Consider the following 21,085-nt stretch of genomic DNA (forward strand, 5'->3'; position numbering starts at 1 on the left):
CACCTGGGCCCCTGAAGGGGCTTTTTCCCTCCCCCTCCCCACCGACCAGACCAGAGAATCCTCTTCGGAGGCACCAGGCTTTTGTGATCCCCCGCCCTGAGGAATTCAACACCAGCCTCTCACGCTGGCAGAGACAGATTTCTGGAGAGGGACACAGACGGTGGCAATTGTGCCACAGGCCTTGCCACTTCTTGGCTCCCCTTGTCAAGCACGGGCACTGGCCAAGCAGCCGCAGGTCCCGGAGCCAGGCAAGAGGCCCAGGCGCCTGCAGCCCAGAGCCCCAAGCCCAGCCTTCCACCTTGGGCTCAGGGCCTGGGGAGGAAGGCCCAGCCAGAGCCACCACAGGCCCCCTGGCAGCCGGAGTAGCTCAGTTGGGAGAGCGTTAGACTGAAGATCTAAAGGTCCCTGGATCGATCCCGGGCTTCGGCAGCCCTCGGGTCTTCCTTTGGCTGCTGCTGGCTACCCAAGCCTGCTCCCCCTTTGCTTCCTGGCCACCCGTGGGCCAGCCTCACCCCTGCTGCCTAATCCCCTTGCGCTCGCAGAGAGGAAGACTTTTTCGCAGGGGCAGCGCCTCCCAGGCAGGCAGTAGGCCCTTTTGGTGTGCCCTTGCACAACTCAGCAGCGCTCACCTTCCACGCAAGCTGCCCCTGCCACCCTCAGGTGCAGAGCTTTCCTATGCAAGCCCCAAAAGGGAGGCGTTCCTTCGAGCCGGACTCGAATCAGCCACCTAAGGATGTCTTGCCCAACGCTCTACAGTCCTCTGCTCTACCAGCTGAGCTACCGAAAGAAAAACACCCCCTCGCTCTTGCAGCATCAGGTAACACACGCCCAAAAGTACCTGGCTCACCCACCCAGGACCCAGCACTCCTGCCACCATCACCGTCCCCTCCCGCTCGGCCCTCTGCTCCTTGCCCTGCCACCCGGTGAGCCCTGAGCTCTTTGGCACTCGCACCTGCCAGCCAGGCGCTGCTCTCGCCCAGCTAACACCCGCCACATGCACCAGCCCCAGGAAGGCCAGGTGAGGGCCCGCCAGGTTGCACATCCCACTGGGCGGCCCACCCCACCCCACCCCACCCCACCCCAACCCAACCCAGGGCTGCGGCTGGGCCGCCTACCTCTCCCCTTACATTCCCCATTCGGCTTTCCCCGCAGGCCCCACTCACCGCCAAGACCACACGCCTGTCCCTCTGGGTCAGGCCTCCACAGGTTCCACATGCCTTGCCTTCGACAGCCTGCCTGACACCAGCCCGGCTCCAGAGACGCCTGTCTGAAGAAGGAGACGCACCAGCTGCCGCGTCCCACGGCCTGAGCGCGCAGGGAACGCGCTCGCTGCCCACCCCAAACGGGTCTCGCCCGCAGCCGACCTGGGCAGGGTTTGGCTGGGCTTAGCCGTCTAGGCTTGGTCTCGCCTGCCTGGCACGGCTGCATTGCCTCCAGCCCTGGCCACACAAGGCCAGCCAGTGCCCTCCCAAAGGAGGCCACAGCTGCTGGCCATCAAGCCCAGCCCCTGCCCTGTAGCCGGCCCGGAGCCTGGCAGCCGCAGGCTGCCCACGCCGTGCCACTTCTTGGGCCTCCCTTGTCAAGCACGGGTGCTGGCCAAGCAACCGCAGGTCCGGGAGCCAAGCAAGACGCCCAGAGCCCCAAGCCCAGCCTTCCACCTTGGGCTCAGGGCCTGGGGAGATAGGCCCAGCCGGAGTAGCTCAGTTGGGAGAGCGTTAGACTGAAGATCTAAAGGTCCCTGGATCAATCTCGGGTTTCGGCAGCTCTCAGGTCTTCCTTTGGCTGTCGCTGCCTACTCCAGCCTGCCCCTTCTTTGCTTCCTGGCCACCTGTGGGCCAGCCTCACCCCTGCCGCCTAACCCACTTGCGCTCCCAGAGACAGGTTCTTTTTGCCATGGGCAGCGCCTCCCAGGCAGGCAGTAGGCCCTTTTGGTGTGCCCTTGCACAACTCTCCAGTGCTCACCTTGCACACAAGCTGTCCCTGCCACCCCCAGGTGCAGAGCTTTCCTGTACAAGCCCCAAAAGGGAGGCGCTCCTTCGAGCCGGACTCGAACCAGCCACCTAAGGATGTCTTGCCCAACCCTCTACAGTCCTCCGCTCTACCAGCTGAGCTACCGAAGGAAACGCAGCCCCCTTCTTTTGTAGCGTCAGGTAACACTCACCCAAAAGCACCTGGCTCACCCACCAGGGACCCAGCACTCCTGCCACCATCACCGTCCCCTCCCGCTCGGCCCTCTGCTCCCTGCCCTGACTCCCGGCGAGCCCTGGGCTCTTTGGCACTCGCGCCTGCCAGCCTCGCGCTGCTCTCGCCCAACTACCACCCGCCACATGCACCAGCCCCAGGAAGGCCAGGTGCAGGGCCCGCCAGGTCGCACATCCCACACAAGGCCAGCCAGTGCCCTCCCAAAGGAGGCCACAGCTGCTGGCCATCAAGCCCAGCCCCTGCCATGTAGCCGGCCTGGAGTCTGGCAGCCGCAGGCTCCCCAGGCCGTGTGGCGGGCCAGTAGGGGGCGCTCCTGCCTTGAGCCGCCCTCCTCACTGCGCCCGACCACCTTCCAGGCTCCGAGTGCCTCCCTGGGGTGCCTCACGTCCGGCCGACCCCTTCCCTGCAGCACACCCGCTAGCCTGGGCTTCCCGCTGCCACCACCCACCCAAGGCTCTGGACTCAATTCTGGCTCTGCGCACCTTGGAAAACACAGGCCTGATCGTCCACTTGGCACTACACCCAATACAGGCACTTGGGGCACTTTCCCAAGTCAGGGCCTTAATAGGAAAGTGTCCCTTAGTCCACAGACCTAAGGGGCCACCTCGGCATAACTTAGACCCACCCCTCAACAAGTCTCCCACACCGGTCACAAAGGAGAACGTTATTGATTACAGGGGGTAGGGTGAAAACAGGGTAAAAGGTAGAGCAGCGTCATGGAAATATCACAGGGATCAATCCCATAGAGCAAACCAGCACGGCTGAGGTAGCCTTTTGATCACGCATCTGAGTTACTGTAAGCTACGGATCTAGTTGGATCTCGAGTAGCTTACTCACCCGCATCATCCAGAGCTGGTTGCAGTTTTGCTCTGGAGGCAGGTCACTCTTTGAGGAGAAAGCCAGTTTCAGATGCATCTCGATGACCGCATGGCTAATGGCTGCCTTCTTCCTGGACCGGGCCTTTAAATAACCTTTCTGACCTCAGCAGCCCGGGCCAATCGAAGCTGCCAGTGCTGGCCACTAGCCAACCAACTTACAAAGCATCACGGGTCACCTGGGCCCCTGAAGGGGCTTTTTCCCTCCCCCTCCCCACCGACCAGACCAGAGAATCCTCTTCGGAGGCACCAGGCTTTTGTGATCCCCCGCCCTGAGGAATTCAACACCAGCCTCTCACGCTGGCAGAGACAGATTTCTGGAGAGGGACACAGACGGTGGCAATTGTGCCACAGGCCTTGCCACTTCTTGGCTCCCCTTGTCAAGCACGGGCACTGGCCAAGCAGCCGCAGGTCCCGGAGCCAGGCAAGAGGCCCAGGCGCCTGCAGCCCAGAGCCCCAAGCCCAGCCTTCCACCTTGGGCTCAGGGCCTGGGGAGGAAGGCCCAGCCAGAGCCACCACAGGCCCCCTGGCAGCCGGAGTAGCTCAGTTGGGAGAGCGTTAGACTGAAGATCTAAAGGTCCCTGGATCGATCCCGGGCTTCGGCAGCCCTCGGGTCTTCCTTTGGCTGCTGCTGGCTACCCAAGCCTGCTCCCCCTTTGCTTCCTGGCCACCCGTGGGCCAGCCTCACCCCTGCTGCCTAATCCCCTTGCGCTCGCAGAGAGGAAGACTTTTTCGCAGGGGCAGCGCCTCCCAGGCAGGCAGTAGGCCCTTTTGGTGTGCCCTTGCACAACTCAGCAGCGCTCACCTTCCACGCAAGCTGCCCCTGCCACCCTCAGGTGCAGAGCTTTCCTATGCAAGCCCCAAAAGGGAGGCGTTCCTTCGAGCCGGACTCGAATCAGCCACCTAAGGATGTCTTGCCCAACGCTCTACAGTCCTCTGCTCTACCAGCTGAGCTACCGAAAGAAAAACACCCCCTCGCTCTTGCAGCATCAGGTAACACACGCCCAAAAGTACCTGGCTCACCCACCCAGGACCCAGCACTCCTGCCACCATCACCGTCCCCTCCCGCTCGGCCCTCTGCTCCTTGCCCTGCCACCCGGTGAGCCCTGAGCTCTTTGGCACTCGCACCTGCCAGCCAGGCGCTGCTCTCGCCCAGCTAACACCCGCCACATGCACCAGCCCCAGGAAGGCCAGGTGAGGGCCCGCCAGGTTGCACATCCCACTGGGCGGCCCACCCCACCCCACCCCACCCCAACCCAACCCAACCCAGGGCTGCGGCTGGGCCGCCTACCTCTCCCCTTACATTCCCCATTCGGCTTTCCCCGCAGGCCCCACTCACCGCCAAGACCACACGCCTGTCCCTCTGGGTCAGGCCTCCACAGGTTCCACATGCCTTGCCTTCGACAGCCTGCCTGACACCAGCCCGGCTCCAGAGACGCCTGTCTGAAGAAGGAGACGCACCAGCTGCCGCGTCCCACGGCCTGAGCGCGCAGGGAACGCGCTCGCTGCCCACCCCAAACGGGTCTCGCCCGCAGCCGACCTGGGCAGGGTTTGGCTGGGCTTAGCCGTCTAGGCTTGGTCTCGCCTGCCTGGCACGGCTGCATTGCCTCCAGCCCTGGCCACACAAGGCCAGCCAGTGCCCTCCCAAAGGAGGCCACAGCTGCTGGCCATCAAGCCCAGCCCCTGCCCTGTAGCCGGCCCGGAGCCTGGCAGCCGCAGGCTGCCCACGCCGTGCCACTTCTTGGGCCTCCCTTGTCAAGCACGGGTGCTGGCCAAGCAACCGCAGGTCCGGGAGCCAAGCAAGACGCCCAGAGCCCCAAGCCCAGCCTTCCACCTTGGGCTCAGGGCCTGGGGAGATAGGCCCAGCCGGAGTAGCTCAGTTGGGAGAGCGTTAGACTGAAGATCTAAAGGTCCCTGGATCAATCCCGGGTTTCGGCAGCTCTCAGGTCTTCCTTTGGCTGTCGCTGCCTACTCCAGCCTGCCCCTTCTTTGCTTCCTGGCCACCTGTGGGCCAGCCTCACCCCTGCCGCCTAACCCACTTGCACTCCCAGAGACAGGTTCTTTTTGCCATGGGCAGCGCCTCCCAGGCAGGCAGTAGGCCCTTTTGGTGTGCCCTTGCACAACTCTCCAGTGCTCACCTTGCACACAAGCTGTCCCTGCCACCCCCAGGTGCAGAGCTTTCCTGTACAAGCCCCAAAAGGGAGGCGCTCCTTCGAGCCGGACTCGAACCAGCCACCTAAGGATGTCTTGCCCAACCCTCTACAGTCCTCCGCTCTACCAGCTGAGCTACCGAAGGAAACGCAGCCCCCTTCTTTTGTAGCGTCAGGTAACACTCACCCAAAAGCACCTGGCTCACCCACCAGGGACCCAGCACTCCTGCCACCATCACCGTCCCCTCCCGCTCGGCCCTCTGCTCCCTGCCCTGCCTCCCGGCGAGCCCTGGGCTCTTTGGCACTCGCACCTGCCAGCCTCGCGCTGCTCTCGCCCAACTACCACCCGCCACATGCACCAGCCCCAGGAAGGCCAGGTGCAGGGCCCGCCAGGTCGCACATCCCACACAAGGCCAGCCAGTGCCCTCCCAAAGGAGGCCACAGCTGCTGGCCATCAAGCCCAGCCCCTGCCATGTAGCCGGCCTGGAGCCTGGCAGCCGCAGGCTCCCCAGGCCGTGTGGCGGGCCAGTAGGGGGCGCTCCTGCCTTGAGCCGCCCTCCTCACTGCGCCCGACCACCTTCCAGGCTCCGAGTGCCTCCCTGGGGTGCCTCACGTCCGGCCGACCCCTTCCCTGCAGCACACCCGCTAGCCTGGGCTTCCCGCTGCCACCACCCACCCAAGGCTCTGGACTCAATTCTGGCTCTGCGCACCTTGGAAAACACAGGCCTGATCGTCCACTTGGCACTACACCCAATACAGGCACTTGGGGCACTTTCCCAAGTCAGGGCCTTAATAGGAAAGTGTCCCTTAGTCCACAGACCTAAGGGGCCACCTCGGCATAACTTAGACCCACCCCTCAACAAGTCTCCCACACCGGTCACAAAGGAGAACGTTATTGATTACAGGGGGTAGGGTGAAAACAGGGTAAAAGGTAGAGCAGCGTCATGGAAATATCACAGGGATCAATCCCATAGAGCAAACCAGCACGGCTGAGGTAGCCTTTTGATCACGCATCTGAGTTACTGTAAGCTACGGATCTAGTTGGATCTCGAGTAGCTTACTCACCCGCATCATCCAGAGCTGGTTGCAGTTTTGCTCTGGAGGCAGGTCACTCTTTGAGGAGAAAGCCAGTTTCAGATGCATCTCGATGACCGCATGGCTAATGGCTGCCTTCTTCCTGGACCGGGCCTTTAAATAACCTTTCTGACCTCAGCAGCCCGGGCCAATCGAAGCTGCCAGTGCTGGCCACTAGCCAACCAACTTACAAAGCATCACGGGTCACCTGGGCCCCTGAAGGGGCTTTTTCCCTCCCCCTCCCCACCGACCAGAGAATCCTCTTCGGAGGCACCAGGCTTTTGTGATCCCCCGCCCTGAGGAATTCAACACCAGCCTCTCACGCTGGCAGAGACAGATTTCTGGAGAGGGACACAGACGGTGGCAATTGTGCCACAGGCCTTGCCACTTCTTGGCTCCCCTTGTCAAGCACGGGCACTGGCCAAGCAGCCGCAGGTCCCGGAGCCAGGCAAGAGGCCCAGGCGCCTGCAGCCCAGAGCCCCAAGCCCAGCCTTCCACCTTGGGCTCAGGGCCTGGGGAGGAAGGCCCAGCCAGAGCCACCACAGGCCCCCTGGCAGCCGGAGTAGCTCAGTTGGGAGAGCGTTAGACTGAAGATCTAAAGGTCCCTGGATCGATCCCGGGCTTCGGCAGCCCTCGGGTCTTCCTTTGGCTGCTGCTGGCTACCCAAGCCTGCTCCCCCTTTGCTTCCTGGCCACCCGTGGGCCAGCCTCACCCCTGCTGCCTAATCCCCTTGCGCTCGCAGAGAGGAAGACTTTTTCGCAGGGGCAGCGCCTCCCAGGCAGGCAGTAGGTCCTTTTGGTGTGCCCTTGCACAACTCAGCAGCGCTCACCTTCCACGCAAGCTGCCCCTGCCACCCTCAGGTGCAGAGCTTTCCTATGCAAGCCCCAAAAGGGAGGCGTTCCTTCGAGCCGGACTCGAATCAGCCACCTAAGGATGTCTTGCCCAACGCTCTACAGTCCTCTGCTCTACCAGCTGAGCTACCGAAAGAAAAACACCCCCTCGCTCTTGCAGCATCAGGTAACACACGCCCAAAAGTACCTGGCTCACCCACCCAGGACCCAGCACTCCTGCCACCATCACCGTCCCCTCCCGCTCGGCCCTCTGCTCCTTGCCCTGCCACCCGGTGAGCCCTGAGCTCTTTGGCACTCGCACCTGCCAGCCAGGCGCTGCTCTCGCCCAGCTAACACCCGCCACATGCACCAGCCCCAGGAAGGCCAGGTGAGGGCCCGCCAGGTTGCACATCCCACTGGGCGGCCCACCCCACCCCACCCCACCCCACCCCACCCCACCCCAACCCAACCCAGGGCTGCGGCTGGGCCGCCTACCTCTCCCCTTACATTCCCCATTCGGCTTTCCCCGCAGGCCCCACTCACCGCCAAGACCACACGCCTGTCCCTCTGGGTCAGGCCTCCACAGGTTCCACATGCCTTGCCTTCGACAGCCTGCCTGACACCAGCCCGGCTCCAGAGACGCCTGTCTGAAGAAGGAGACGCACCAGCTGCCGCGTCCCACGGCCTGAGCGCGCAGGGAACGCGCTCGCTGCCCACCCCAAACGGGTCTCGCCCGCAGCCGACCTGGGCAGGGTTTGGCTGGGCTTAGCCGTCTAGGCTTGGTCTCGCCTGCCTGGCACGGCTGCATTGCCTCCAGCCCTGGCCACACAAGGCCAGCCAGTGCCCTCCCAAAGGAGGCCACAGCTGCTGGCCATCAAGCCCAGCCCCTGCCCTGTAGCCGGCCCGGAGCCTGGCAGCCGCAGGCTGCCCACGCCGTGCCACTTCTTGGGCCTCCCTTGTCAAGCACGGGTGCTGGCCAAGCAACCGCAGGTCCGGGAGCCAAGCAAGACGCCCAGAGCCCCAAGCCCAGCCTTCCACCTTGGGCTCAGGGCCTGGGGAGATAGGCCCAGCCGGAGTAGCTCAGTTGGGAGAGCGTTAGACTGAAGATCTAAAGGTCCCTGGATCAATCCCGGGTTTCGGCAGCTCTCAGGTCTTCCTTTGGCTGTCGCTGCCTACTCCAGCCTGCCCCTTCTTTGCTTCCTGGCCACCTGTGGGCCAGCCTCACCCCTGCCGCCTAACCCACTTGCGCTCCCAGAGACAGGTTCTTTTTGCCATGGGCAGCGCCTCCCAGGCAGGCAGTAGGCCCTTTTGGTGTGCCCTTGCACAACTCTCCAGTGCTCACCTTGCACACAAGCTGTCCCTGCCACCCCCAGGTGCAGAGCTTTCCTGTACAAGCCCCAAAAGGGAGGCGCTCCTTCGAGCCGGACTCGAACCAGCCACCTAAGGATGTCTTGCCCAACCCTCTACAGTCCTCCGCTCTACCAGCTGAGCTACCGAAGGAAACGCAGCCCCCTTCTTTTGTAGCGTCAGGTAACACTCACCCAAAAGCACCTGGCTCACCCACCAGGGACCCAGCACTCCTGCCACCATCACCGTCCCCTCCCGCTCGGCCCTCTGCTCCCTGCCCTGCCTCCCGGCGAGCCCTGGGCTCTTTGGCACTCGCGCCTGCCAGCCTCGCGCTGCTCTCGCCCAACTACCACCCGCCACATGCACCAGCCCCAGGAAGGCCAGGTGCAGGGCCCGCCAGGTCGCACATCCCACACAAGGCCAGCCAGTGCCCTCCCAAAGGAGGCCACAGCTGCTGGCCATCAAGCCCAGCCCCTGCCATGTAGCCGGCCTGGAGTCTGGCAGCCGCAGGCTCCCCAGGCCGTGTGGCGGGCCAGTAGGGGGCGCTCCTGCCTTGAGCCGCCCTCCTCACTGCGCCCGACCACCTTCCAGGCTCCGAGTGCCTCCCTGGGGTGCCTCACGTCCGGCCGACCCCTTCCCTGCAGCACACCCGCTAGCCTGGGCTTCCCGCTGCCACCACCCACCCAAGGCTCTGGACTCAATTCTGGCTCTGCGCACCTTGGAAAACACAGGCCTGATCGTCCACTTGGCACTACACCCAATACAGGCACTTGGGGCACTTTCCCAAGTCAGGGCCTTAATAGGAAAGTGTCCCTTAGTCCACAGACCTAAGGGGCCACCTCGGCATAACTTAGACCCACCCCTCAACAAGTCTCCCACACCGGTCACAAAGGAGAACGTTATTGATTACAGGGGGTAGGGTGAAAACAGGGTAAAAGGTAGAGCAGCGTCATGGAAATATCACAGGGATCAATCCCATAGAGCAAACCAGCACGGCTGAGGTAGCCTTTTGATCACGCATCTGAGTTACTTTAAGCTACGGATCTAGTTGGATCTCGAGTAGCTTACTCACCCGCATCATCCAGAGCTGGTTGCAGTTTTGCTCTGGAGGCAGGTCACTCTTTGAGGAGAAAGCCAGTTTCAGATGCATCTCGATGACCGCATGGCTAATGGCTGCCTTCTTCCTGGACCGGGCCTTTAAATAACCTTTCTGACCTCAGCAGCCCGGGCCAATCGAAGCTGCCAGTGCTGGCCACTAGCCAACCAACTTACAAAGCATCACGGGTCACCTGGGCCCCTGAAGGGGCTTTTTCCCTCCCCCTCCCCACCGACCAGAGAATCCTCTTCGGAGGCACCAGGCTTTTGTGATCCCCCGCCCTGAGGAATTCAACACCAGCCTCTCACGCTGGCAGAGACAGATTTCTGGAGAGGGACACAGACGGTGGCAATTGTGCCACAGGCCTTGCCACTTCTTGGCTCCCCTTGTCAAGCACGGGCACTGGCCAAGCAGCCGCAGGTCCCGGAGCCAGGCAAGAGGCCCAGGCGCCTGCAGCCCAGAGCCCCAAGCCCAGCCTTCCACCTTGGGCTCAGGGCCTGGGGAGGAAGGCCCAGCCAGAGCCACCACAGGCCCCCCGGCAGCCGGAGTAGCTCAGTTGGGAGAGCGTTAGACTGAAGATCTAAAGGTCCCTGGATCGATCCCGGGCTTCGGCAGCCCTCGGGTCTTCCTTTGGCTGCTGCTGGCTACCCAAGCCTGCTCCCCCTTTGCTTCCTGGCCACCCGTGGGCCAGCCTCACCCCTGCTGCCTAATCCCCTTGCGCTCGCAGAGAGGAAGACTTTTTCGCAGGGGCAGCGCCTCCCAGGCAGGCAGTAGGCCCTTTTGGTGTGCCCTTGCACAACTCAGCAGCGCTCACCTTCCACGCAAGCTGCCCCTGCCACCCTCAGGTGCAGAGCTTTCCTATGCAAGCCCCAAAAGGGAGGCGTTCCTTCGAGCCGGACTCGAATCAGCCACCTAAGGATGTCTTGCCCAACGCTCTACAGTCCTCTGCTCTACCAGCTGAGCTACCGAAAGAAAAACACCCCCTCGCTCTTGCAGCATCAGGTAACACACGCCCAAAAGTACCTGGCTCACCCACCCAGGACCCAGCACTCCTGCCACCATCACCGTCCCCTCCCGCTCGGCCCTCTGCTCCTTGCCCTGCCACCCGGTGAGCCCTGAGCTCTTTGGCACTCGCACCTGCCAGCCAGGCGCTGCTCTCGCCCAGCTAACACCCGCCACATGCACCAGCCCCAGGAAGGCCAGGTGAGGGCCCGCCAGGTTGCACATCCCACTGGGCGGCCCACCCCACCCCACCCCACCCCAACCCAACCCAACCCAGGGCTGCGGCTGGGCCGCCTACCTCTCCCCTTACATTCCCCATTCGGCTTTCCCCGCAGGCCCCACTCACCGCCAAGACCACACGCCTGTCCCTCTGGGTCAGGCCTCCACAGGTTCCACATGCCTTGCCTTCGACAGCCTGCCTGACACCAGCCCGGCTCCAGAGACGCCTGTCTGAAGAAGGAGACGCACCAGCTGCCGCGTCCCACGGCCTGAGCGCGCAGGGAACGCGCTCGCTGCCCACCCCAAACGGGTCTCGCCCGCAGCCGACCTGGGCAGGGTTTGGCTGGGCTTAGCCGTCTAGGCTTGGTCTCGCCTGCCTGGCACGGCTGCATTGCCTCCAGCCCTGGCCACACAAGGCCAGCCAGTGCCCTCCCAAAGGAGGCCACAGCTGCTGGCCATCAAGCCCAGCCCCTGCCCTGTAGCCGGCCCGGAGCCTGGCAGCCGCAGGCTGCCCACGCCGTGCCACTTCTTGGGCCTCCCTTGTCAAGCACGGGTGCTGGCCAAGCAACCGCAGGTCCGGGAGCCAAGCAAGACGCCCAGAGCCCCAAGCCCAGCCTTCCACCTTGGGCTCAGGGCCTGGGGAGATAGGCCCAGCCGGAGTAGCTCAGTTGGGAGAGCGTTAGACTGAAGATCTAAAGGTCCCTGGATCAATCCCGGGTTTCGGCAGCTCTCAGGTCTTCCTTTGGCTGTCGCTGCCTACTCCAGCCTGCCCCTTCTTTGCTTCCTGGCCACCTGTGGGCCAGCCTCACCCCTGCCGCCTAACCCACTTGCGCTCCCAGAGACAGGTTCTTTTTGCCATGGGCAGCGCCTCCCAGGCAGGCAGTAGGCCCTTTTGGTGTGCCCTTGCACAACTCTCCAGTGCTCACCTTGCACACAAGCTGTCCCTGCCACCCCCAGGTGCAGAGCTTTCCTGTACAAGCCCCAAAAGGGAGGCGCTCCTTCGAGCCGGACTCGAACCAGCCACCTAAGGATGTCTTGCCCAACCCTCTACAGTCCTCCGCTCTACCAGCTGAGCTACCGAAGGAAACGCAGCCCCCTTCTTTTGTAGCGTCAGGTAACACTCACCCAAAAGCACCTGGCTCACCCACCAGGGACCCAGCACTCCTGCCACCATCACCGTCCCCTCCCGCTCGGCCCTCTGCTCCTTGCCCTGCCACCCGGTGAGCCCTGAGCTCTTTGGCACTCGCACCTGCCAGCCAGGCGCTGCTCTCGCCCAGCTAACACCCGCCACATGCACCAGCCCCAGGAAGGCCAGGTGAGGGCCCGCCAGGTTGCACATCCCACTGGGCGGCCCACCCCACCCCACCCCACCCCACCCCAACCCAACCCAGGGCTGCGGCTGGGCCGCCTACCTCTCCCCTTACATTCCCCATTCGGCTTTCCCCGCAGGCCCCACTCACCGCCAAGACCACACGCCTGTCCCTCTGGGTCAGGCCTCCACAGGTTCCACATGCCTTGCCTTCGACAGCCTGCCTGACACCAGCCCGGCTCCAGAGACGCCTGTCTGAAGAAGGAGACGCACCAGCTGCCGCGTCCCACGGCCTGAGCGCGCAGGGAACGCGCTCGCTGCCCACCCCAAACGGGTCTCGCCCGCAGCCGACCTGGGCAGGGTTTGGCTGGGCTTAGCCGTCTAGGCTTGGTCTCGCCTGCCTGGCACGGCTGCATTGCCTCCAGCCCTGGCCACACAAGGCCAGCCAGTGCCCTCCCAAAGGAGGCCACAGCTGCTGGCCATCAAGCCCAGCCCCTGCCCTGTAGCCGGCCCGGAGCCTGGCAGCCGCAGGCTGCCCACGCCGTGCCACTTCTTGGGCCTCCCTTGTCAAGCACGGGTGCTGGCCAAGCAACCGCAGGTCCGGGAGCCAAGCAAGACGCCCAGAGCCCCAAGCCCAGCCTTCCACCTTGGGCTCAGGGCCTGGGGAGATAGGCCCAGCCGGAGTAGCTCAGTTGGGAGAGCGTTAGAATGAAAATCTAAAGGTCCCTGGATCAATCCCGGGTTTCGGCAGCTCTCAGGTCTTCCTTTGGCTGTCGCTGCCTACTCCAGCCTGCCCCTTCTTTGCTTCCTGGCCACCTGTGGGCCAGCCTCACCCCTGCCGCCTAACCCACTTGCGCTCCCAGAGACAGGTTCTTTTTGCCATGGGCAGCGCCTCCCAGGCAGGCAGTAGGCCCTTTTGGTGTGCCCTTGCACAACTCTCCAGTGCTCACCTTGCACACAAGCTGTCCCTGCCACCCCCAGGTGCAGAGCTTTCCTGTACAAGCCCCAAAAGGGAGGCGCTCCTTCGAGCCGGACTCGAACCAGCCACCTAAGGATGTCTTGCCCAACCCTCTACAGTCCTCCGCTCTACCAGCTGAGCTACCGAAGGAAACGCAGCCCCCTTCTTTTGTAGCGTCAGGTAACACTCACCCAAAAGCACCTGGCTCACCCACCAGGGACCCAGCACTCCTGCCACCATCACCGTCCCCTCCCGCTCGGCCCTCTGCTCCCTGCCCTGCCTCCCGGCGAGCCCTGGGCTCTTTGGCACTCGCGCCTGCCAGCCTCGCGCTGCTCTCGCCCAACTACCACCCGCCACATGCACCAGCCCCAGGAAGGCCAGGTGCAGGGCCCGCCAGGTCGCACATCCCACACAAGGCCAGCCAGTGCCCTCCCAAAGGAGGCCACAGCTGCTGGCCATCAAGCCCAGCCCCTGCCATGTAGCCGGCCTGGAGTCTGGCAGCCGCAGGCTCCCCAGGCCGTGTGGCGGGCCAGTAGGGGGCGCTCCTGCCTTGAGCCGCCCTCCTCACTGCGCCCGACCACCTTCCAGGCTCCGAGTGCCTCCCTGGGGTGCCTCACGTCCGGCCGACCCCTTCCCTGCAGCACACCCGCTAGCCTGGGCTTCCCGCTGCCACCACCCACCCAAGGCTCTGGACTCAATTCTGGCTCTGCGCACCTTGGAAAACACAGGCCTGATCGTCCACTTGGCACTACACCCAATACAGGCACTTGGGGCACTTTCCCAAGTCAGGGCCTTAATAGGAAAGTGTCCCTTAGTCCACAGACCTAAGGGGCCACCTCGGCATAACTTAGACCCACCCCTCAACAAGTCTCCCACACCGGTCACAAAGGAGAACGTTATTGATTACAGGGGGTAGGGTGAAAACAGGGTAAAAGGTAGAGCAGCGTCATGGAAATATCACAGGGATCAATCCCATAGAGCAAACCAGCACGGCTGAGGTAGCCTTTTGATCACGCATCTGAGTTACTGTAAGCTACGGATCTAGTTGGATCTCGAGTAGCTTACTCACCCGCATCATCCAGAGCTGGTTGCAGTTTTGCTCTGGAGGCAGGTCACTCTTTGAGGAGAAAGCCAGTTTCAGATGCATCTCGATGACCGCATGGCTAATGGCTGCCTTCTTCCTGGACCGGGCCTTTAAATAACCTTTCTGACCTCAGCAGCCCGGGCCAATCGAAGCTGCCAGTGCTGGCCACTAGCCAACCAACTTACAAAGCATCACGGGTCACCTGGGCCCCTGAAGGGGCTTTTTCCCTCCCCCTCCCCACCGACCAGACCAGAGAATCCTCTTCGGAGGCACCAGGCTTTTGTGATCCCCCGCCCTGAGGAATTCAACACCAGCCTCTCACGCTGGCAGAGACAGATTTCTGGAGAGGGACACAGACGGTGGCAATTGTGCCACAGGCCTTGCCACTTCTTGGCTCCCCTTGTCAAGCACGGGCACTGGCCAAGCAGCCGCAGGTCCCGGAGCCAGGCAAGAGGCCCAGGCGCCTGCAGCCCAGAGCCCCAAGCCCAGCCTTCCACCTTGGGCTCAGGGCCTGGGGAGGAAGGCCCAGCCAGAGCCACCACAGGCCCCCTGGCAGCCGGAGTAGCTCAGTTGGGAGAGCGTTAGACTGAAGATCTAAAGGTCCCTGGATCGATCCCGGGCTTCGGCAGCCCTCGGGTCTTCCTTTGGCTGCTGCTGGCTACCCAAGCCTGCTCCCCCTTTGCTTCCTGGCCACCCGTGGGCCAGCCTCACCCCTGCTGCCTAATCCCCTTGCGCTCGCAGAGAGGAAGACTTTTTCGCAGGGGCAGCGCCTCCCAGGCAGGCAGTAGGCCCTTTTGGTGTGCCCTTGCACAACTCAGCAGCGCTCACCTTCCACGCAAGCTGCCCCTGCCACCCTCAGGTGCAGAGCTTTCCTATGCAAGCCCCAAAAGGGAGGCGTTCCTTCGAGCCGGACTCGAATCAGCCACCTAAGGATGTCTTGCCCAACGCTCTACAGTCCTCTGCTCTACCAGCTGAGCTACCGAAAGAAAAACACCCCCTCGCTCTTGCAGCATCAGGTAACACACGCCCAAAAGTACCTGGCTCACCCACCCAGGACCCAGCACTCCTGCCACCATCACCGTCCCCTCCCGCTCGGCCCTCTGCTCCTTGCCCTGCCACCCGGTGAGCCCTGAGCTCTTTGGCACTCGCACCTGCCAGCCAGGCGCTGCTCTCGCCCAGCTAACACCCGCCACATGCACCAGCCCCAGGAAGGCCAGGTGAGGGCCCGCCAGGTTGCACATCCCACTGGGCGGCCCACCCCACCCCACCCCACCCCACCCCAACCCAACCCAGGGCTGCGGCTGGGCCGCCTACCTCTCCCCTTACATTCCCCATTCGGCTTTCCCCGCAGGCCCCACTCACCGCCAAGACCACACGCCTGTCCCTCTGGGTCAGGCCTCCACAGGTTCCACATGCCTTGCCTTCGACAGCCTGCCTGACACCAGCCCGGCTCCAGAGACGCCTGTCTGAAGAAGGAGACGCACCAGCTGCCGCGTCCCACGGCCTGAGCGCGCAGGGAACGCGCTCGCTGCCCACCCCAAACGGGTCTCGCCCGCAGCCGACCTGGGCAGGGTTTGGCTGGGCTTAGCCGTCTAGGCTTGGTCTCGCCTGCCTGGCACGGCTGCATTGCCTCCAGCCCTGGCCACACAAGGCCAGCCAGTGCCCTCCCAAAGGAGGCCACAGCTGCTGGCCATCAAGCCCAGCCCCTGCCCTGTAGCCGGCCCGGAGCCTGGCAGCCGCAGGCTGCCCACGCCGTGCCACTTCTTGGGCCTCCCTTGTCAAGCACGGGTGCTGGCCAAGCAACCGCAGGTCCGGGAGCCAAGCAAGACGCCCAGAGCCCCAAGCCCAGCCTTCCACCTTGGGCTCAGGGCCTGGGGAGATAGGCCCAGCCGGAGTAGCTCAGTTGGGAGAGCGTTAGACTGAAGATCTAAAGGTCCCTGGATCAATCCCGGGTTTCGGCAGCTCTCAGGTCTTCCTTTGGCTGTCGCTGCCTACTCCAGCCTGCCCCTTCTTTGCTTCCTGGCCACCTGTGGGCCAGCCTCACCCCTGCCGCCTAACCCACTTGCGCTCCCAGAGACAGGTTCTTTTTGCCATGGGCAGCGCCTCCCAGGCAGGCAGTAGGCCCTTTTGGTGTGCCCTTGCACAACTCTCCAGTGCTCACCTTGCACACAAGCTGTCCCTGCCACCCCCAGGTGCAGAGCTTTCCTGTACAAGCCCCAAAAGGGAGGCGCTCCTTCGAGCCGGACTCGAACCAGCCACCTAAGGATGTCTTGCCCAACCCTCTACAGTCCTCCGCTCTACCAGCTGAGCTACCGAAGGAAACGCAGCCCCCTTCTTTTGTAGCGTCAGGTAACACTCACCCAAAAGCACCTGGCTCACCCACCAGGGACCCAGCACTCCTGCCACCATCACCGTCCCCTCCCGCTCGGCCCTCTGCTCCCTGCCCTGCCTCCCGGCGAGCCCTGGGCTCTTTGGCACTCGCGCCTGCCAGCCTCGCGCTGCTCTCGCCCAACTACCACCCGCCACATGCACCAGCCCCAGGAAGGCCAGGTGCAGGGCCCGCCAGGTCGCACATCCCACACAAGGCCAGCCAGTGCCCTCCCAAAGGAGGCCACAGCTGCTGGCCATCAAGCCCAGCCCCTGCCATGTAGCCGGCCTGGAGTCTGGCAGCCGCAGGCTCCCCAGGCCGTGTGGCGGGCCAGTAGGGGGCGCTCCTGCCTTGAGCCGCCCTCCTCACTGCGCCCGACCACCTTCCAGGCTCCGAGTGCCTCCCTGGGGTGCCTCACGTCCGGCCGACCCCTTCCCTGCAGCACACCCGCTAGCCTGGGCTTCCCGCTGCCACCACCCACCCAAGGCTCTGGACTCAATTCTGGCTCTGCGCACCTTGGAAAACACAGGCCTGATCGTCCACTTGGCACTACACCCAATACAGGCACTTGGGGCACTTTCCCAAGTCAGGGCCTTAATAGGAAAGTGTCCCTTAGTCCACAGACCTAAGGGGCCACCTCGGCATAACTTAGACCCACCCCTCAACAAGTCTCCCACACCGGTCACAAAGGAGAACGTTATTGATTACAGGGGGTAGGGTGAAAACAGGGTAAAAGGTAGAGCAGCGTCATGGAAATATCACAGGGATCAATCCCATAGAGCAAACCAGCACGGCTGAGGTAGCCTTTTGATCACGCATCTGAGTTACTGTAAGCTACGGATCTAGTTGGATCTCGAGTAGCTTACTCACCCGCATCATCCAGAGCTGGTTGCAGTTTTGCTCTGGAGGCAGGTCACTCTTTGAGGAGAAAGCCAGTTTCAGATGGTGAAGCTCCTCTGCCAGTTTCAGATGCATCTCGATGACCGCATGGCTAATGGCTGCCTTCTTCCTGGACCGGGCCTTTAAATAACCTTTCTGACCTCAGCAGCCCGGGCCAATCGAAGCTGCCAGTGCTGGCCACTAGCCAACCAACTTACAAAGCATCACGGGTCACCTGGGCCCCTGAAGGGGCTTTTTCCCTCCCCCTCCCCACCGACCAGAGAATCCTCTTGGGAGGCACCAGGCTTTTGTGATCCCCCGCCCTGAGGAATTCAACACCAGCCTCTCACGCTGGCAGAGACAGATTTCTGGAGAGGGACACAGACGGTGGCAATTGTGCCACAGGCCTTGCCACTTCTTGGCTCCCCTTGTCAAGCACGGGCACTGGCCAAACAGCCGCAGGTCCCGGAGCCAGGCAAGAGGCCCAGGCGCCTGCAGCCCAGAGCCCCAAGCCCAGCCTTCCACCTTGGGCTCAGGGCCTGGGGAGGAAGGCCCAGCCAGAGCCACCACAGGCCCCCTGGCAGCCGGAGTAGCTCAGTTGGGAGAGCGTTAGACTGAAGATCTAAAGGTCCCTGGATCGATCCCGGGCTTCGGCAGCCCTCGGGTCTTCCTTTGGCTGCTGCTGGCTACCCAAGCCTGCTCCCCCTTTGCTTCCTGGCCACCCGTGGGCCAGCCTCACCCCTGCTGCCTAATCCCCTTGCGCTCGCAGAGAGGAAGACTTTTTCGCAGGGGCAGCGCCTCCCAGGCAGGCAGTAGGCCCTTTTGGTGTGCCCTTGCACAACTCAGCAGCGCTCACCTTCCACGCAAGCTGCCCCTGCCACCCTCAGGTGCAGAGCTTTCCTATGCAAGCCCCAAAAGGGAGGCGTTCCTTCGAGCCGGACTCGAATCAGCCACCTAAGGATGTCTTGCCCAACGCTCTACAGTCCTCTGCTCTACCAGCTGAGCTACCGAAAGAAAAACACCCCCTCGCTCTTGCAGCATCAGGTAACACACGCCCAAAAGTACCTGGCTCACCCACCCAGGACCCAGCACTCCTGCCACCATCACCGTCCCCTCCCGCTCGGCCCTCTGCTCCTTGCCCTGCCACCCGGTGAGCCCTGGTCTCTTTGGCACTCGCACCTGCCAGCCTTGCGCTGCTCTCCCCCAACTACCACCCGCTACATCCACCAGCTCCAGGAAGGCCATGTGTAGGGCCCACCAGGTCATATGCCCCACTGTGCTGCTCACCGCACCCTACCCCACCCCACTCCACCCCAAACCAGGGCTGCGGCTGGGCGTCCTGCTTCTGCCCTTACACTCCCCTCTTGGCTTTCCCCAGAGGCCCCACTCACCGCCAAGACCTGTCCCGCCGACCAGGCCTCCTCAGTTTCCACCTGGCTTGCCCTCCACATCCTGCCAGAGCCCCGCCCAGCTCGAGTAACGCCTATCTGAAAAAGGAGACGCACCAGCTGTTTTGTCTCACTGTTGGGGACATTTTTTCCTGGTTCGTTGGGCGGAGGCTGAAACAGGCCAGTCGAATATGAACTTGTAGACTTAGTGTATTGAAGAATGCATTCTGGACAGAGTTATGCACTAGTTTCAAAAATTGTGCAGGAGTCTGACCCTGTACATTGAACAAAGCAGGTTAGTATAAGAAACGTTACATCATAAGCTGAGCAACAGTATATACCAATCAGCACTGGCCACGATACAAGTACATTTGCACATGTCTATAACTTGTTGACTGCCTGATGAGGCTGGTTTGAACTAGTCTGTAACCACAAGGTCATGACCTGGCTACGTGACTCGCTCACTTACAGGTAATGGCAGACTGGAACCATTTACTTTTTCCCCTTTAAACTCTTGTTGACAATGACGGGTAGATGCTGTCGAACAGATCCGTAGTGGGCATTGACACTGCAGCTCCCCAACGTTTCCACGCTCTCTCCATTACAGTCACGCAGGTGACGCTCAGGTTTCAGTAACTTGGGGAGAGGTGTCGAAACAACTGGAAGAATGTGTTTTCACCTATAAGGGATACTCCTGAACCCGAGTCCACTTCTATTTTGCTTGCCTTTCCATTCATTTAGCGGGGACAAGTCTAATGTGTGAGTGGTTTTGCAGTGAATACTTTTGCCGCAGTGTTTTTGTCTCCTGGAACTGGCCCTCGAGCAGCAAACCCTCTCTGCGTGGCCCTTCTTCTTGCAGGCACGATACTCCGTCTTCCTGATGCTGGCTCCCTTCGTCTATGTTGGCCGCCACAACTGAAACATGTCTGTGGATTAATCTGCTTACGTGATGCAGTTGGTGAGGGTATGATGCACTGATTTTGCTGGTGGTGATCTGATTCTTGATCTTTTTGGAGGAAGCGGACATGACTGGAGAACACCTGGCCAATTTCTCTCACATTATGGGATGCTGCTTCAGCTGCCAAGGTTTTTTCTTGTTCAGTAGCCAAAGTCAAATTTGAGCAGGAAACGTTGGATTGCTTTATCTTGAACCCCACAGACAAGACAGTCATGAAGCAGTCATCCAGGAGACCCCCACTCTCCCAAAATTCGGCAAGGGGGTGGAGCTCAGCCATGTGATCTGCTATGCCTTCGCTTGCCCTTTGGTCCCATTTAATAAATGAAATCTCTGCAGGGTAACAGATGATCGTGGGCAAAAATGGGCCTTTAGTGGGGCAGTTAGTTCAGCATAAGACTTAGTGTTTGGTAAGGCAGGTACTGGGGGGGAACGGACAATGGCAAATATTTTGGCACCGCAGACTCTCCGGAGGATCGTGCGCTTCTGTGCTGGATTTTCCAGTACGTTGGCTTCCAGGTAATCGGATAGCCTTCCCGCTGGACAGCCCCAAGGAGCTGGCTGCTCACATCAATTGTACGGGCCCCAGTGTGACCATTTTAATTAACATCAGCCATAATAGGGAGAAAAGAAGAAGAAGAAGAAAACTTCCCTCTCATCACAAAACACAGCCTGGTCTCAGAACGTCATCCCACAATCTAGGGGGGCCTTTTCAGCAAAGGATCCCATGCTCATTGCCAGATGCTATGTTGTGAGTTCAGCGTCAATGCTCTGGACACTTCTGGGTTGAACTAATAGTAATTTATTATGATAACTATCTTGAATCATATCCAGATGGATCCAACAATTGCCCTCAGTAGATATATGCATAACGTATACTTGCTCTGCCGCTGACATGACCCAGCCCAGTCCTGTGCAGGGAGAGGCACCAAGAAAGCCTCTGGCTCCTCATGGCAGAGAGCAGGGAGTCCCCAGAGCTGCAAAACTGCCCCAAAGTCACTGAATCCTACAGTGCTGAACAGCAGGGCTTTGGCCTTCAAGGGACAGTACAACAAAAACACAAGAAGACACAACAGCACCTGTGCGGCAAACTTCACTGATGGCTTGCTTCATTTTTGCAAAGTGCTCTGGCAGCTTGGCTTTTGCTCCACTGTGTGCACACTTGCTTCTGCAGACATAACTCGGGCCTGAGCACTTGTGAGAGCCTTTGCTCTGCAGATATCCACAGCCAGGGGTAGGGTGATGGAGGGGTTTCCAGCAGCTTTTCTTTGAGTTTGCAGGAAGTTATGCTGAAGATAATTTAGTCCCTCAACGTAACATCCTCAGCAAGTGCAAATTCACAATGCTGT

The 21,085-nt window shown here is 61.6% G+C and overlaps 12 non-coding genes across 12 annotated transcripts; 6 read left to right on the top strand and 6 right to left on the bottom strand.

Annotated features, from left to right (window-relative positions):
* The first annotated feature begins 356 nt into the window (after window positions 1–356).
* TRNAF-GAA (transfer RNA phenylalanine (anticodon GAA)) lies at window positions 357–429 on the top strand. Its single transcript has one exon. It is a non-coding gene; the product is annotated as a tRNA-Phe (tRNA).
* A 1,603-nt stretch (window positions 430–2,032) lies between these two features.
* TRNAY-GUA (transfer RNA tyrosine (anticodon GUA)) lies at window positions 2,033–2,120 on the bottom strand. The gene is given in 2 exon segments: window positions 2,033–2,068; window positions 2,084–2,120. It is a non-coding gene; the product is annotated as a tRNA-Tyr (tRNA).
* Window positions 2,121–3,609: 1,489 nt separating this feature from the next.
* Window positions 3,610–3,682, top strand: TRNAF-GAA (transfer RNA phenylalanine (anticodon GAA)). Its single transcript has one exon. It is a non-coding gene; the product is annotated as a tRNA-Phe (tRNA).
* Window positions 3,683–5,285: 1,603 nt separating this feature from the next.
* Window positions 5,286–5,373, bottom strand: TRNAY-GUA (transfer RNA tyrosine (anticodon GUA)). The gene is given in 2 exon segments: window positions 5,286–5,321; window positions 5,337–5,373. It is a non-coding gene; the product is annotated as a tRNA-Tyr (tRNA).
* Window positions 5,374–6,857: 1,484 nt separating this feature from the next.
* Window positions 6,858–6,930, top strand: TRNAF-GAA (transfer RNA phenylalanine (anticodon GAA)). The gene has a single exon. It is a non-coding gene; the product is annotated as a tRNA-Phe (tRNA).
* Window positions 6,931–8,543: 1,613 nt separating this feature from the next.
* Window positions 8,544–8,631, bottom strand: TRNAY-GUA (transfer RNA tyrosine (anticodon GUA)). The gene is given in 2 exon segments: window positions 8,544–8,579; window positions 8,595–8,631. It is a non-coding gene; the product is annotated as a tRNA-Tyr (tRNA).
* Window positions 8,632–10,115: 1,484 nt separating this feature from the next.
* TRNAF-GAA (transfer RNA phenylalanine (anticodon GAA)) lies at window positions 10,116–10,188 on the top strand. Its single transcript has one exon. It is a non-coding gene; the product is annotated as a tRNA-Phe (tRNA).
* A 1,603-nt stretch (window positions 10,189–11,791) lies between these two features.
* TRNAY-GUA (transfer RNA tyrosine (anticodon GUA)) lies at window positions 11,792–11,879 on the bottom strand. Its single transcript is given in 2 exon segments — window positions 11,792–11,827; window positions 11,843–11,879. It is a non-coding gene; the product is annotated as a tRNA-Tyr (tRNA).
* Window positions 11,880–13,124: 1,245 nt separating this feature from the next.
* Window positions 13,125–13,212, bottom strand: TRNAY-GUA (transfer RNA tyrosine (anticodon GUA)). The gene is given in 2 exon segments: window positions 13,125–13,160; window positions 13,176–13,212. It is a non-coding gene; the product is annotated as a tRNA-Tyr (tRNA).
* Window positions 13,213–14,701: 1,489 nt separating this feature from the next.
* TRNAF-GAA (transfer RNA phenylalanine (anticodon GAA)) lies at window positions 14,702–14,774 on the top strand. Its single transcript has one exon. It is a non-coding gene; the product is annotated as a tRNA-Phe (tRNA).
* Window positions 14,775–16,377: 1,603 nt separating this feature from the next.
* Window positions 16,378–16,465, bottom strand: TRNAY-GUA (transfer RNA tyrosine (anticodon GUA)). Its single transcript is given in 2 exon segments — window positions 16,378–16,413; window positions 16,429–16,465. It is a non-coding gene; the product is annotated as a tRNA-Tyr (tRNA).
* A 1,511-nt stretch (window positions 16,466–17,976) lies between these two features.
* Window positions 17,977–18,049, top strand: TRNAF-GAA (transfer RNA phenylalanine (anticodon GAA)). Its single transcript has one exon. It is a non-coding gene; the product is annotated as a tRNA-Phe (tRNA).
* The last annotated feature ends 3,036 nt before the right edge of the window (window positions 18,050–21,085 follow it).

Source organism: Alligator mississippiensis, chromosome 14 (assembly GCF_030867095.1).
Source record: "Alligator mississippiensis isolate rAllMis1 chromosome 14, rAllMis1, whole genome shotgun sequence".
In the NCBI taxonomy this organism is placed as follows: Eukaryota; Metazoa; Chordata; order Crocodylia; family Alligatoridae; genus Alligator; species Alligator mississippiensis.